The sequence below is a fragment of the Hipposideros armiger genome, unplaced genomic scaffold (genome assembly GCF_001890085.2).
Source record: "Hipposideros armiger isolate ML-2016 unplaced genomic scaffold, ASM189008v1 scaffold_112, whole genome shotgun sequence".
Classification (NCBI taxonomy): Eukaryota; Metazoa; Chordata; class Mammalia; order Chiroptera; family Hipposideridae; genus Hipposideros; species Hipposideros armiger.
The window spans coordinates 1,226,211-1,240,014 of NW_017731462.1; positions in this window are offsets into that span (position 1 = coordinate 1,226,211).

Sequence of the window (13,804 nt, forward strand, 5' to 3'; positions counted from 1 at the left end):
ATTTGAATGTTTTCTTTTAATATAATATGGAAATTTATTATTAAAATCTATAAAATCTAGTTTTACTTGCTAAACATCTTACTTAAACATTTATTGATATTCTCAGATTTAGTTATTATAGATCATTTGTTATAAGCACCTTTATACATAAATTCTTTTACAATTTAGGTTAGTTTCTTAGAGACAATTCCTAGACTTTAGTACTTAGGCATTATTACTCCTATGATTTTTGATAAACACAAATTTTTTTCTAAAAATTATTCTCAACTTATATCCCAAAATCAATATAGGAAAACATCTTTTACTATATCCTCTTTAATATTTTGTATAATTTTTAAATAAATAGCTGCTTTAATTTACAAAAGAAAACTGCCATTTAATTTTTTATGTGTTTAACATCTAGTATAAACAATTAAGTTCACAAACTCATCATAGAAAAAGTGCTACATACTTCATTGCTGAATATCACTATGGTCACCTTCAAAGTACTCCCCTTGGGAAGCTATGCACTGACTCCAGTGCCTAGTCCACCCTTCAAAGTAATTCTGGGGCCAGCCAAGTGGCGCGTTGGTTAAGTTGGCTTGGGACGCCAGCTCTGAGCAGCAGGGCCCCGGTTCGGATCCCACATTAGGGCCAGTGACACTGTGCCCTATACAGCTAAGAGGATGGACAACAGCTTGACCTGGAGCTGGGCTGCTGTGAGTCACCAGCGATGGTGTAGGCTGCAGTGGGGCTGCAGTGAGGCCAAGAGCCACCGTGAGCGGCCATCCAACTGAGCCGCCTCACCTGGGAGAAGTGCAATGATAATACCAACATGGGCCAGTGAAACGACGTCCTCCACAACTGGACTGAAGAACAAAAGGACAGCAACTTGTCTGTTCCCCTTCCCCGATTCCCCAATACTATTCCCCTCCCCCAGTTTCACAATAAAATCTTAAAAGAAAGCAATTCTGCAACTCCTGGGGGCCAGGAGTTCTGGAAGTCATTGGGGGCCAGATCAGGTGAGGGTGTTCCAATACAGTTATTTGTTTACTGGCTAAAAACTCCCTCACAGACAGTGCCGTGTGAGCTAGTGCATTGTCGTGATGCAAGAACCATGAATTGTTGGCGAAAAGTTCAGGTTGCCTAACTTTTTAACACAGTCTTTTCAGCACTTCCAAATAATAAACTTGGTTAACTGTTTGTCCAGTAGTTACAAATTCATAATGAATAATCTCTCTGATTTCAAAAAAGTTTATCGACATCATTGCAACAAGTTCACGAACTTGATTACAGACCTCGTATATGTTTCTATAGAATTTGATGAATTTTCTAAATTTTTTGTATTTCATTATTTTAAAGTTGTTTAATTTCCTTTTTCATTTATATTATTGATACATTAGTATAATTTTCTTATGGTAAAAATATTAACTACATATCTATAATACTTTCTTTTAATTACTATTAATAAAGCTTCCTAATTTATAATTTGCTTTTTTTTTAGTTTGCCATAATAAAGATTCTCAAGGATCATGTAATCTAACATATCTGTATTTCTTTTGTGTCATCTATCACTAATTTCAAAGTAAGAATAATCTTCCTCTGACAGAAAAGACATTTTTTCCCTAAGTTTTTAGAGTTTTTATCATTCATTATGCACTTCAATCAAGCTGAAACTTAATTTGACATTGTTTATGCGGTAGAAATATATTTGTTTAAAAGAGTTACACAATGATTCCAATTATTTTTGTCAAAAATCCATTAATCAATAAATATATTTTATTGTTTTAAATTTATATAATTAAGTTTGTTTTAGTTTTTTTGTCTCATTTCATACTATTTATTCTGCTCAGTCTTGGGAATGAACCCCATTACGACATTTTAATATCTAATGGAAATTGTCCTGGATTGTTATTACCCTATTTTTAAATTTTTCTCCAAATTTTTCTTAATTTTTCCTTATTCAATAAGAATTTAAGAACAGTTTCATCAAATGTAAAAGAAAATATATTTCCCTCTATAAACTCATTTTAGAAAAACAAATTTCTTCATAATATCCAGCCTTCCTATTTGGGAGACTATGCTACCCTCTTCATTATTTGAGTCTTGTTGTATATCTGTCAGAAAAGTTATCATGTTTACCTGCAATATTTTTTACCTGTAGGTTACTCTATGTTTCATGCATTTTGTATAATCAGAGCTTGAAATTCAAATGCTCTTGAAAAGTTGATACAACATCCAGGCTAAAGCTGATATTGCCCAGGGTGACAGCAGGAGTTTTCAACCTGATCAAAGATATAATTCAAGGTCATTCAATAAAAGAAAAATTGGATATTTAGTATTTTAGATCATAATAGTATCACATACTTCATACAATTATCTCCTCTTTAGAAAAGACCGGGGAGAAAGCATGATGGCTGTTACTGAATGACAAAGTCTCAGTGCGTTTTCTTTGTTCTAATCAAAAGTAGTCTTCCAGAGGGAGTCAGCTATTTTGGAGCAAGCAAGATTTTTTAAGTTACATGTAGAATGCTTCTTCATGATTTCATCACTGTGAATTGATGATGGCTTGCTTTTATCAGTTTTGGCATGTGGAAGGAATAAACAGTACAATTTATGTGTAGCAATTTCACTTTAGAATTTCATGTTCACTCCTTTCACCATAGTTAAATTAACCATGACTGAGTTTTAGAGGAGACAAAGGAAGTGATGCCCTCCTGATCCTGTCAGCATTTCTGGAAGTTTTAATCCCAACAGCTGAAGTGAAGATGATGAATCACATCATCATTCCTGACCAATCAAGCAGAGGAAAGGTCCAGGATGGGAAGGGATGCTTTAGACATTTTTATTTATCCCCCCCTTTTTTTTATTCACATTGCACTTATTTTGAAAAATGCCACAGAGCTTCTCTTGGGTTTGTGCCTCTAAGGACAACTTGGTTTCTGGTTCCATTGTCAAATTTATCTCAAAGCTACTACAGGGAAAAAACACATGCAAGGCATCAAAAACCAAAAATAACGTTACCTTTCCCCTTCCTAATAATGCTGAACATTTCTAAAGTTTGAGAGAAAGACAAAGCTTTGGATGTGTTCCTTTCTTTTTCTGGTGTTCCTTCTTCCTTCTAAAGAAGCCATTTTGCTGAAAAAAATCAATTAGAAGATCACTATTTTATAATCACCAACATCAGATCTACTGTAAGTGAATTGTTATCAGACAAAGGAGTTTTCTGTTCAATGATGCTAAATGGGGTGGATAAATATAACGTTCTCACTAATTTTGTATTTAAAAAGCTTCCTGATTAAAAAAAAAAGTTTCCTTACTCACGTTTCTAAATCTTAAGCACTTGGTACTATTACAAATGATGTTTGACTAAAGTATTCCTTGATAAACGGAAGTAAATTCCCACAATGTAAGTGATGAAGTTGGGGGAGGGGGTCTCCTTCCCTAGGAAAGTAGTTAGGGCTTATTTGGTGGCAAGCTGGGCCTGAGCAATGAAGGATGCTCTTTAGCTATAGGCTAAAGAAGATATCCTAGCAACAGGTAATAAACAACAGGTAGTAAGACGGGCACGGGAACAGCCTGGCTTCAGCAGTGTTTCTGGAATGGAATTGAGGTCTGTGTAGACAGCATGTAGCATCAAGCAAGACTAAAAGTGGAGAGAGAGGAGTCAGTAAAATGAATGGGTGTCTACACTTAGCTTTACTTCTGAAAGGTAGGCTTTGTCTTTTCGTTCCACTTCTATTGAGTATCTATGCCATAAATATATAAATATATGCATGCATGCTTACATACATACATACATACATACACACATTTGTAAAACAGTTTGTAAGATGCTATAGTTTCTGCCACCAGAGAATTCACAGTGAATCACAGAAGACCATGATGTTCTTCTCCATGTAACTTTTGAATTAATTTTTCCACATTGCAGGTTTGAATATATCCTCTGGACTTCCAGACCCCAAATCCAGGCTAAAAGCTTTTCCTCTGTCCCTCTTACCTACCAAACTAAGTACAGTAATACCTTGGTTTGCGAGCATAATTTCTTCTGGAAACACTACTCGTATTGCAAGACATCGCTCATTTACCAGGTTAAACTGTACCAGGTTACGAGAAATGGCAGAAACCGCTTTTACTTTTGCACTAACCTAATAGAAACGTTTTCTCGTCTTGCAGAACACTCGCAAACCAAGTTACTCGCAGTCCAAGGTTTTACTGTACTCATTTCCATGAAAATCAGGACCCTCTGCAATGTGGTCAAATAATTTATTTCCCAACAATATTCTAGACAAATGTTAAAACTGCAAATCTTGCTCTTTCCTGCTTTTTAAAAAATACTATTTCTTCTACACATTCTTCTCAAAATGCAGTTTCTGAAAAAATATTTTTATCATTATTATTTTTCAGTGTTCCCTTTCAAATCTCTCATTTGCTATTTTATCTATTCTTATGTATAAATGTGATTATGTGTCATTTATCTTACTAAATCATCTCATTGGATTTTTTATTGTCATTTTTAGTGATTTTTTTGCATTAACATTAATTCACTTTAATAATAATGTTTCTAAATCAACTTTCTTTAGTTATGTATAGTCTTGATATTTTTTCTATGCTTTGTTTTCAAACTATCTTACTTCTTTGCTTCATGTCTTCAAATAACATATAATCAGATTTGTTTCGTCTTGGTTGTTTTATCTAATATGATAATTCCTATCTTTTAAATAGATTTGTTTTATTTATGTTTATTGTAATTATTGGTATATTTGTCTTTATTCCTCTTTTCTTTTACTTATTTTCCATCATTTAGGATACTATTAGATTAATCAATTTTATAAATTCTCTTGTTTGTTTTGACCCTACTCATTTGGAATTTAAACGTTAATTTTTTTGTTTGTATTGGTAACTCTTATTAGTTTTATATATTTTAACAAGTAAGTCTAACATTGTGTAAATGTTACTAAAATACCTACTTCATAATTGTCAAAAGTCTTAGAATATTGTAATTCTGCTTCTTGACATCCCATCTTCAATGGCATTATCCAATATTTTAAGTCCACTATATTTTGCTCCCAATAATCGATTTTATATTTAGTACATATTTAGACTTTCCAGCATGCTTAGTTTTCCGACTCTTTCCTTGTGATTTCAATGTCCTTGTTGCTGAAGGAAATTCTTTAGCATATCTTTTACTAAGGATCTATGATTAGTAAACTTTCTATGGATGTTTCATAACAATACTTTAGCTAATAATAACACTTTGTATTGTCATTACTTAAAAATATGACTTTCACTACTTAAAAAGATGGTTCTATTTTCCCTGATTTCATAACTACTATTTGTGCAATTTATTACTACTTTGTTTGTAATCTTTTATGCCCAGTTGGATTTAGGTTTTCTTTTTTAATCTGATGCTTTGTAATTATCATATTACATTACCTTTTAAAATGCATCTGTTTTCATTTCTACTGCTTGGGATTTGGCATCCTCTGTCATCATGAGGGCTTGAGTATTTCTTTAATTCCAGATCTTAACTTTTCAGAGTGCTATTGCTGTTCTCTCTTTCATGAATTCTTACTAAAGTTATGCTGGGTCTCTCTTTTTATCCTCTTCATCTCTCTGTTCTTTATTGTGAATGATTTCCTCACATGTATCCATGTCAATAATTACTATTCAGATACATAATATCTAGTCCATAATCTCTCTATTTCATTTTCTTTAAAAATACATCCATTATTTTAATATAGTATCTTGTTTTTAACTTTTTTTCTCCATCGTACTTTATAACATTGAGTGTTTTCAACAGATTTGTCAAAAGTGTGCTTCAGACTTTTCATTTCAGTATATAAGCTTTGCAGTTAGTTGGAAAAACTGACACTTGTTCTTTCTGCTTAGTATTTTTGTGGGGGGTTTAATATTCCCATGACATGTTCTTCATTGGTAGTTGTTTAAAAAAGCATATCGTTCATGACCTGAATTGGAGAACTGTTATTACAAGACATTACCCTATATTCTTATTAGTTATATATGGGCTTACTTTTTTTACCTTTTCTGTGTTTCACTTAAATTTTAGAAAACTCAGAATACCTGAAGGAGAATTCTATAAGTCTGGGGCAAGTTTTTTTTGTTATTTTTCTTAGCTCGAGATACCCAGGACCATTTGAGTCGCCAGCGACAATGTTGGCTGCAGTGGGGTTGCAGTGGGCTGCCGTGAGCCACTGTCAGCAGCCGTCCAATGGCCAGAGAACAACTGCCTCACCTGGGAAGAGCGCAATGATAATACCAACATGGGCCAGTGAAGCGACATCCTCCACAACTAGGCTGAAGAACAAAAGGACAGCAACTTGTCTGTTCCCCTCCCCCAATTCCCCAATAAAATCTTTAAAAAGAAAAAGAATGTGTATGGATTCTATTTGTTTAAATTTCTATTAAAAATATCTGTGTAGTTTTCTGAAGTTACTTCTGTGCCATCATTGCAGCTCAGGATACACAGCAATAAGTAGAAATATTGAAAATCATCTCAAAGTATTTTCTAGTTTCATGGTTATCTAATTTAGTAAACATATAAACAGTGGCATATATACACATAGTACATTTAGCAACTGGGAGTATTCTCATTTTCTAATATCCCCATGATCTAAAAGACAAAATTATTTTCACTAATAACCATGCAATAACCATTATTTTCTCGAGTCAATGTTTAGTTTTAAATATTCAAATTTAAATATATGAACTAAAGTGTTCACTTACCTAACAAAACTATTAAACCTCACAGTTTACAATCTTTAAGTTTTAAACACAAATTAAAACTTTCAAGTGGTTACATTGAATGATAGGATTGAAATAACTCAAGTCTTTATAATCAGTGTGCTATTATTGCTTATTTTGAATATACTGTTAAGCTCAGGAATATGTAATACCACAAATGTGAAGACACAGACTGCACCTGAAGTGATTTAATTTTTTTTAATTATTAAAAATTTACTTTTGAATTGAACATCTGTGTCTGAGTCCTATGTCTCATGGACCAACTTTGCAAAATTATTTTAATTAACTTCCATTGAGAATACAATGTGTGTTAGAAGATCAAGAATAAACACTGTACTAACTTAATTATATACTTTAAGATACAGGAATTGGGGAGAGGTAATCAACAGTAATTCTGCAATTCTTAAAGACTAAGAATTAGAAAAGATTTGGGGGAGTAGATAAATATATTATGTCACTGAAATTATTAAAAAATGCTGGTACATTGTGTAAATAAAATGCAGACCTATTTAATGAGTTTTAAAACTTCATTTGAATTCTCTACTAATAATGCATCTTTTTACCACATGCACTAGGGGAGGACCACTCCACCTCCCTACCCTTAATTTGGTAGGGATATAGAATATAGAAATTACTGCCTTCAGAAACTTTGAAGATATTTATTACATAATAAATAACCCCTCTCATAGCCCCATACAGAGTTTAGCTGACATACGCTACTCATGTATACAAACATACTGTTCTCTGAATAATGATTTCAAAATGTTATGTACAAAGCCTGACAAGTAAGTTCATGAACTCACCCTAGAAAAAGTTCTACATAGCTCATTGTTGAATATCACTATGGTCACCTTCGAAGTACTCCCCTTGGGAAGCTATACACCAATGCCAGTGCCTAGTCCACCCTTCAAAGCAATTTTGGAACTCTTTCGGGAATGGCCATCAGAGATGTCTTCATATTACCCTTGATGTCCTGAATGTCATCAAAATGTCTTCCTTTCAATATTTCTTTTATCTTCAGGTAAAGAAAGAAGTCATTGGGGTCCAGAGCTTGTGAGTAGGGAGATAACAAATACAGTTATTTGTTTACTGGCTAAACACTCCCTCACAGAGAGTACCCTGTGAGCTGGTCGATTGTCATAATGCAAGAGTCATGAAATGGCAAAAAGTTCAGGTAGTCTAACTTTTTTACACAGCCTTTTCAGCAATATAGTAAACTTGGTTAACTGTTCAGTTGGTACAAAATTCATAATGAATAATCCCTCTGATATCAAAAAAGTTTAGCAACACCATTTTGACTATTGGTTTGGACTGACAGAAATTTTTTGGTCATGGAGAATTGGCTGACTTCCATTGTGCACTTTGATGCTTTGTTTCAGGGTTGTATTGGTACACCCATGTTTCATCACCAGTAATAACATGGCCTAAAACATCGCCTTTCCTCTCCAAAAGGTCTTGGCAATCTTCTACTCTCCTTTGCTTTTGTTCATCAGTGAGCTCCTTTAGGACCATTTTACACATACCTTTCTCATGCCAAAATTGTCAGTTAAGATTTTCCTAACTGTGTATCAATGCTGATTTTGTCTGCTATTCTTTTCACAGCTGACTATTTTGATGCACAATTTGATGAATTTTTGCAACGTTTTCATCATTTCCACTCGTTATTGGCTGCACTGACCTCTCTTCATCAGTGATGTGTTCCCTCCCTTCCAAAAAACATTTAATCTGTTTGTCCACTGCCATTTTCTTCATGATATTATCCCTGTAAACTTGGACTAACATGGTCCTGATTGCACTTTCACTCTTGCTAAGTTTAACAAGAAATTTAATGTTCATTCGTTGCTTTAATTCAAGCTCATTCTCATGACGGCACACAGAAACAACATGCAACAACAGTAATGAATGCCACTTAGCAAGACACCACCACAAATTGACAGGAACACAGCTGTGAGACACTGATATACAAAGGTTGTGAAATCTTACCAAACTGTTAGTATAGTGCTGCCAATGTAAGAGCATGATGGCAATTTTGCGAACCTAATTGTCAGACCTTGTATATGTAAAAAAGAAAGGTGAAAATTTAAATAAAACACATATTTCCTATTGCAAATTATAGACTAAATAGTAAATGAGTAATTTCTTTAAAAATTCAAATTATCTAAAATATTTTGTGGATGGTTGAGTTAATTTTTTTCCTTGTGTATATCACACAGATGTGTTTTTATTTTTTCAACCACTTTTGCCAAAATATCTTTATAGTTAATTTAAGTGAATGTGTTTAGCATCAGTGTAGAAATATAGAAAAATCTGTACCATGTTACCAGAAGCATATGTGGTTGACCAGTTCTGGCCAAATAAAAGAAATAATTAAATTATCTGTGTATACTCATACATTGTTAATCATGATGGAGTCTAACTTTTTGAACCACATCATAGTCTGGCAAAGACTGAGCATAAAACCTCAGGTTTAATGTTGAAGGAAATTAGAAGTAAGAGTAAAGAATACATGTTACCTTTAAAAATATTAATATCTCTTTAGTTGGAGTCCCACATCAGTAATTCCTTACTTCTGACATTTATAATCATTTTATTTTCAGTTATTCATCACTTTGGATTTACAAATATGCATTATTTCCAAATAAACACAACTGTCTTTTTCTGTTGATTCTTTATTGGTACATTATAATTACATTTGTTGAAAATAATGATTCTAACTAAAATTTCAGAACACTGAGGTAGAAAATTATAGGCAGTCAGGAAAATGGCCGTAATAGAGGGGATTAGGGCGCCAGAAAATAATTTTAATGGCTGGCTAATAGAGTCAAGCTGCAGGACCCACCAAACTCAGGTGTGGGGGAAAGGTAGGCTCTTCTGGCTTATAACAAAGAAAAGTCTGAGAAGCCCACAAAAACTCAGGTGTGGGTGGGAGGGCTTTTTCAGCTTATAGCAAAGGTCTGAAAAGCCTGCGAAAAACTTATCAGTCCAGGTGCAAGGGAAGAGACAATCAATAAGCAAATTCAAACGGCAAAGCCTACCTGGTAGGTTGTCAGCCCAGGTGTAGGTAGCCAATTAGATTATGATAAACTATAATATTTCAAACTACCGCCCAGGTTCAGGCAAAACCAATCAACTCTGACTCAGAATAATTATAGTTCCCAGCTTAGCCCCGCCCACGGGGCATTTCATTTTTGAATCCCCCCTCTTGGTGGTCCCGCGGAGAGCTGTTCTCTTGCTCTTCTGGTGCTTGGCAATAAAACTGCTACTGCTTAAATCTTGCCTCTCTGGATCCGCGTTTTCATGTTTCCGTAAGGGCAGGATCACGATCCCAGGATTACATCAGGAATCCTAATTCAACTCTGTGAAAGACTTTCAAAGCAAAATATGAAAAATTTCCAAATAAACAGATTTCTGTATCTCTTAATAACTCAAGCTTTTCCTTAAATTTAAATTTCTACATATAGAGAATATTTTTATGTTTAATATGTTTGCTTTCCATAGATGTTCTTTAAATGGAGAATATTTTAAAAAGAGTAAATAATTGAAAAATTCACAATCTGTTTTACTAGCGATCTCCTTCATTTTGAGTTACTTTTATCATCAATTTTAGAAAATTATTTTCAACAATTAAAAACATTTTAAAGTGCTTTTTATATTTTCCAAATATTGCCACATATTTAAAGTCTGATTTAAATATATTTTCCATCCAAATTCATTTATTTTGTTACCATTGAAGCTTATAAAATGTATGCCAGACAGACTTCATAAGCTCTATAATAACAAAATCTTAACAGTAGTGCATTAATTCATGAAGAGCAATTCCATTTTGTCCTTTGCAAGTTCACATATTCCATACTAACATATTAAAAGGGATTTACTTTAAGATGAAAAGTCAAATCTTCATTATGTATAATATTTGCAAAATAATTGTGACTTTCAACATTAAGAAATTTGTCTTATCAAAATCAGCACTTACAAACTGAAAAAAATAATTATTCCTGTTTTGAAACAATTTATCCACTTACAAAACTAATTTTTTCTATTAGTGTATTTGAGTGATGTGTTGATTTATATACATTATTAACTACTTAGGAATAATATAAACTTAAAAATAAAAATGATAGGAGAAATGACTGTCAGAAATGGGGAAAATTCCTGATAACTGATTTGTTTTCCAAAGTTTTGTTCAACTATTACTTTTCATAAACAGAATATAAAATGATGTATACCCATTTTTAGATGAAATAAAGTATGTTAATTATTTCAGTGTAGTATTCATGATTTCTTTTTTAAAATTTTAAACTTCTAATATACAATTACCTAATGTCTTAATTTGGGATCCCTTAAAAACAGCCAGTGACAAGGATTTGGGTGTCATTATTTTATTTGAAGTGAGAAAATAAGGAAAGTGAGATAAGGAAAGAGGAAAGCCAATGGAAGGGGACATTAGCAAGTGTGTTGGGGTGAATGCTGTCAGAAACATGTGGGAAATGTAAAGAACACCTGTGTCAATTGTTCATCTGAAGGACAGGGGTCTTTTTCCATTGCCCCCCTCTCCCATTTGAGTGTTGCCATTAGGAATATAAATTCTTCCACATTCTAGACTGAACTTGAGCCCAGGTTCAGTGGACAAAGCATTGGAGGAGACCCTGGGTACAAAACAGAAATACCAGTGATATGAACTTGGTCAGTAATGGAACAAGGTCAGTGCAGACTGAGTCTGAGCTCCTCCAGACCTGGGTCCACAGCAGTGATCAAACCAGAGACAAGCCCCGCTATTGTGATATAGGTCTCTGGTGCATCTTAAACTAGAGACATCAACTCAGAAATGGATTGGGAAAACATTTCTTCCTTCCTTGATTTACTCATTGTAAGTAAGCAACTTACTTATACAGACACTGTGTTAAATAATATTCACATATTTTCTCTCTCAGCTTTTTATAATAAGGCTATATTTATGTTTGGTGGTCACCAAGATATAGTTTAACATACTGTTCTAGAAATGTAGAAAATATTCAATAAAATTATGGAGTTAATTAACTTTCCCAGGTGCCTTCAAATTTTTCAGCTGTGTGTTTCACTATTTATTGAACTTCCAAGGACATGCATACATTTTTCTTATTATTCAAAAATGATAGTACTAATGGGGATTGTTCTCTCAGTGACTGAAAAGATGGATGTGTGACTAATGGTCCTTTCCATCCTACATAAATGCATACACTGTCCTTCAGCTATGACTTGTCATGTCTGAGGCTATTTACAACTAAGTCTCTTATACTCACTGTCTTCCCAACACCTTCACTGAAATAGAAACACCCCATTTCCAATGCATTGTGTAGGGTTAAATTGATGTGCATTAAAAAGTAAAAAACTATCTTCTAAAGAAATCACTCTGTAGCTTCCATTTTAATGCCTAAAAACATTAATCTGTATTCACAAAGCAAAGGATACAAAAGGTGGGGGGGGGGTGGAGGGGGAGTTGCTTTTCTCATCAAATGTACAGAAAGAGACCAATATTTTAAAGTTGCAAATTCCTTATGTATTCCTTATATTACTGTTTGTTTTGGCCTGTGCTTTTCCAATAGCTATTGTGCTCTTAGAATTTTTTTGTTGTTTAGAAAACAAAGGTTATTGAAGTAGAATTATTTTTTAAAAAGATGACAAGTCACCTACCTCTAGAGTCAGCTCTCTTCTAGCCTGAATCCTCACCACAGACATCAGTCCTCTCTTTTATATCTTATCACTTGCCAAATCTTTTGGGGTTTTCTTTTATCACAAATCTCTTGTTTCCATCCTGTGTTTTCCAGTTTTATTGCTACCACCTAGCCAGACCGTTTTTCTGTATTTATTCAGTATATATGCCATAGAGTAGTCATTGTACTAGGTATAATACCTTCCTAATAATTGCAGATATCTACTAGTTAATACCTCTCTCTGCCTTATCTAGACCTTTTTACCTTGAAGTAACAGTAAATAACTCAAAATAGTTTCAAATTAATACAAACATTAATGGCTAGGACAGAGCATTATTGCAGAGTATCCAACAGCAGTAAAAGCTATCTGGCTGTAGAAGAGACCAGAATCAGGAACCAGAAATTCATCATAAACTACTGAATGTGCCTCATCTCTTCTTCTCTTTCTGCAACTATTGAATTCTTCGAACTTCTTTGTACATTCTTTGTCTCTACCCCTTTAAGTGCTCACTATAAACATAGATAACCAACTTCTAAGTTTATGTGTCATAACTAATGACTGCCACAATAGATGATTAACACATAATGTGAACTCCCCACACTCACACTTACTCATTGAGACTTAGCTGTCCTGTATCTCAGCTATCTTGTGTCTTTTAAAATGGCAATTAGCTAAGAATGTACATATTAGTACTGCCTGTTGAAAAACTAAAACAAAGCCTCAGGATTTTCCTCCAGCCTCAGTTAATATGTGTGGGTTGTAATAATCATAGTCCAAATGCAAAAAGCCTAGAAGGTGTCTAACTCAAAGAATTGTCTTAATCAGGAACAAACATCACATTAAATCAAGAGGACAGATAGCATATACGGCTAAGGAAAAAAAAGTTCTTGGACAGGACAAACCTCACAGTGCCCTGTAAAATCATACTTTTTCAACATCAGCTCACATATTGCTTGGCTTCATAAGAGCTAACGGACAAGAGTTCAGCAAAAGGACTCTTGCAGACTCACCCCAGGAGGAGGGAGATGCCAAGACAGAATCTCATTGGCATAAGAACCAGAAGCTTTTTACAGAATTCTGTAGTATCTACATGTGTTGTATTTATACCAAAAATTCTTGCCCAGAGCAAATTAGGAGAACCTTCCTGCTAAAATGGAGGCAGATGAGGTCACCTGAGCTTACCTAGTGTTAATAGCTACAGCCACTTAGGGCACAAACACAGGAAGAATGGTTATGCACCTACTGTGTATCACATCTAAGGTGGTCCTACCCAAATGATTTTGTTCAAATAAAAAATTCTGAGAAGTTTCGAAACATTATCCCCACCCCTTTCTCTCTTATAATGAGAATGGCTGAATCATCTCACGTC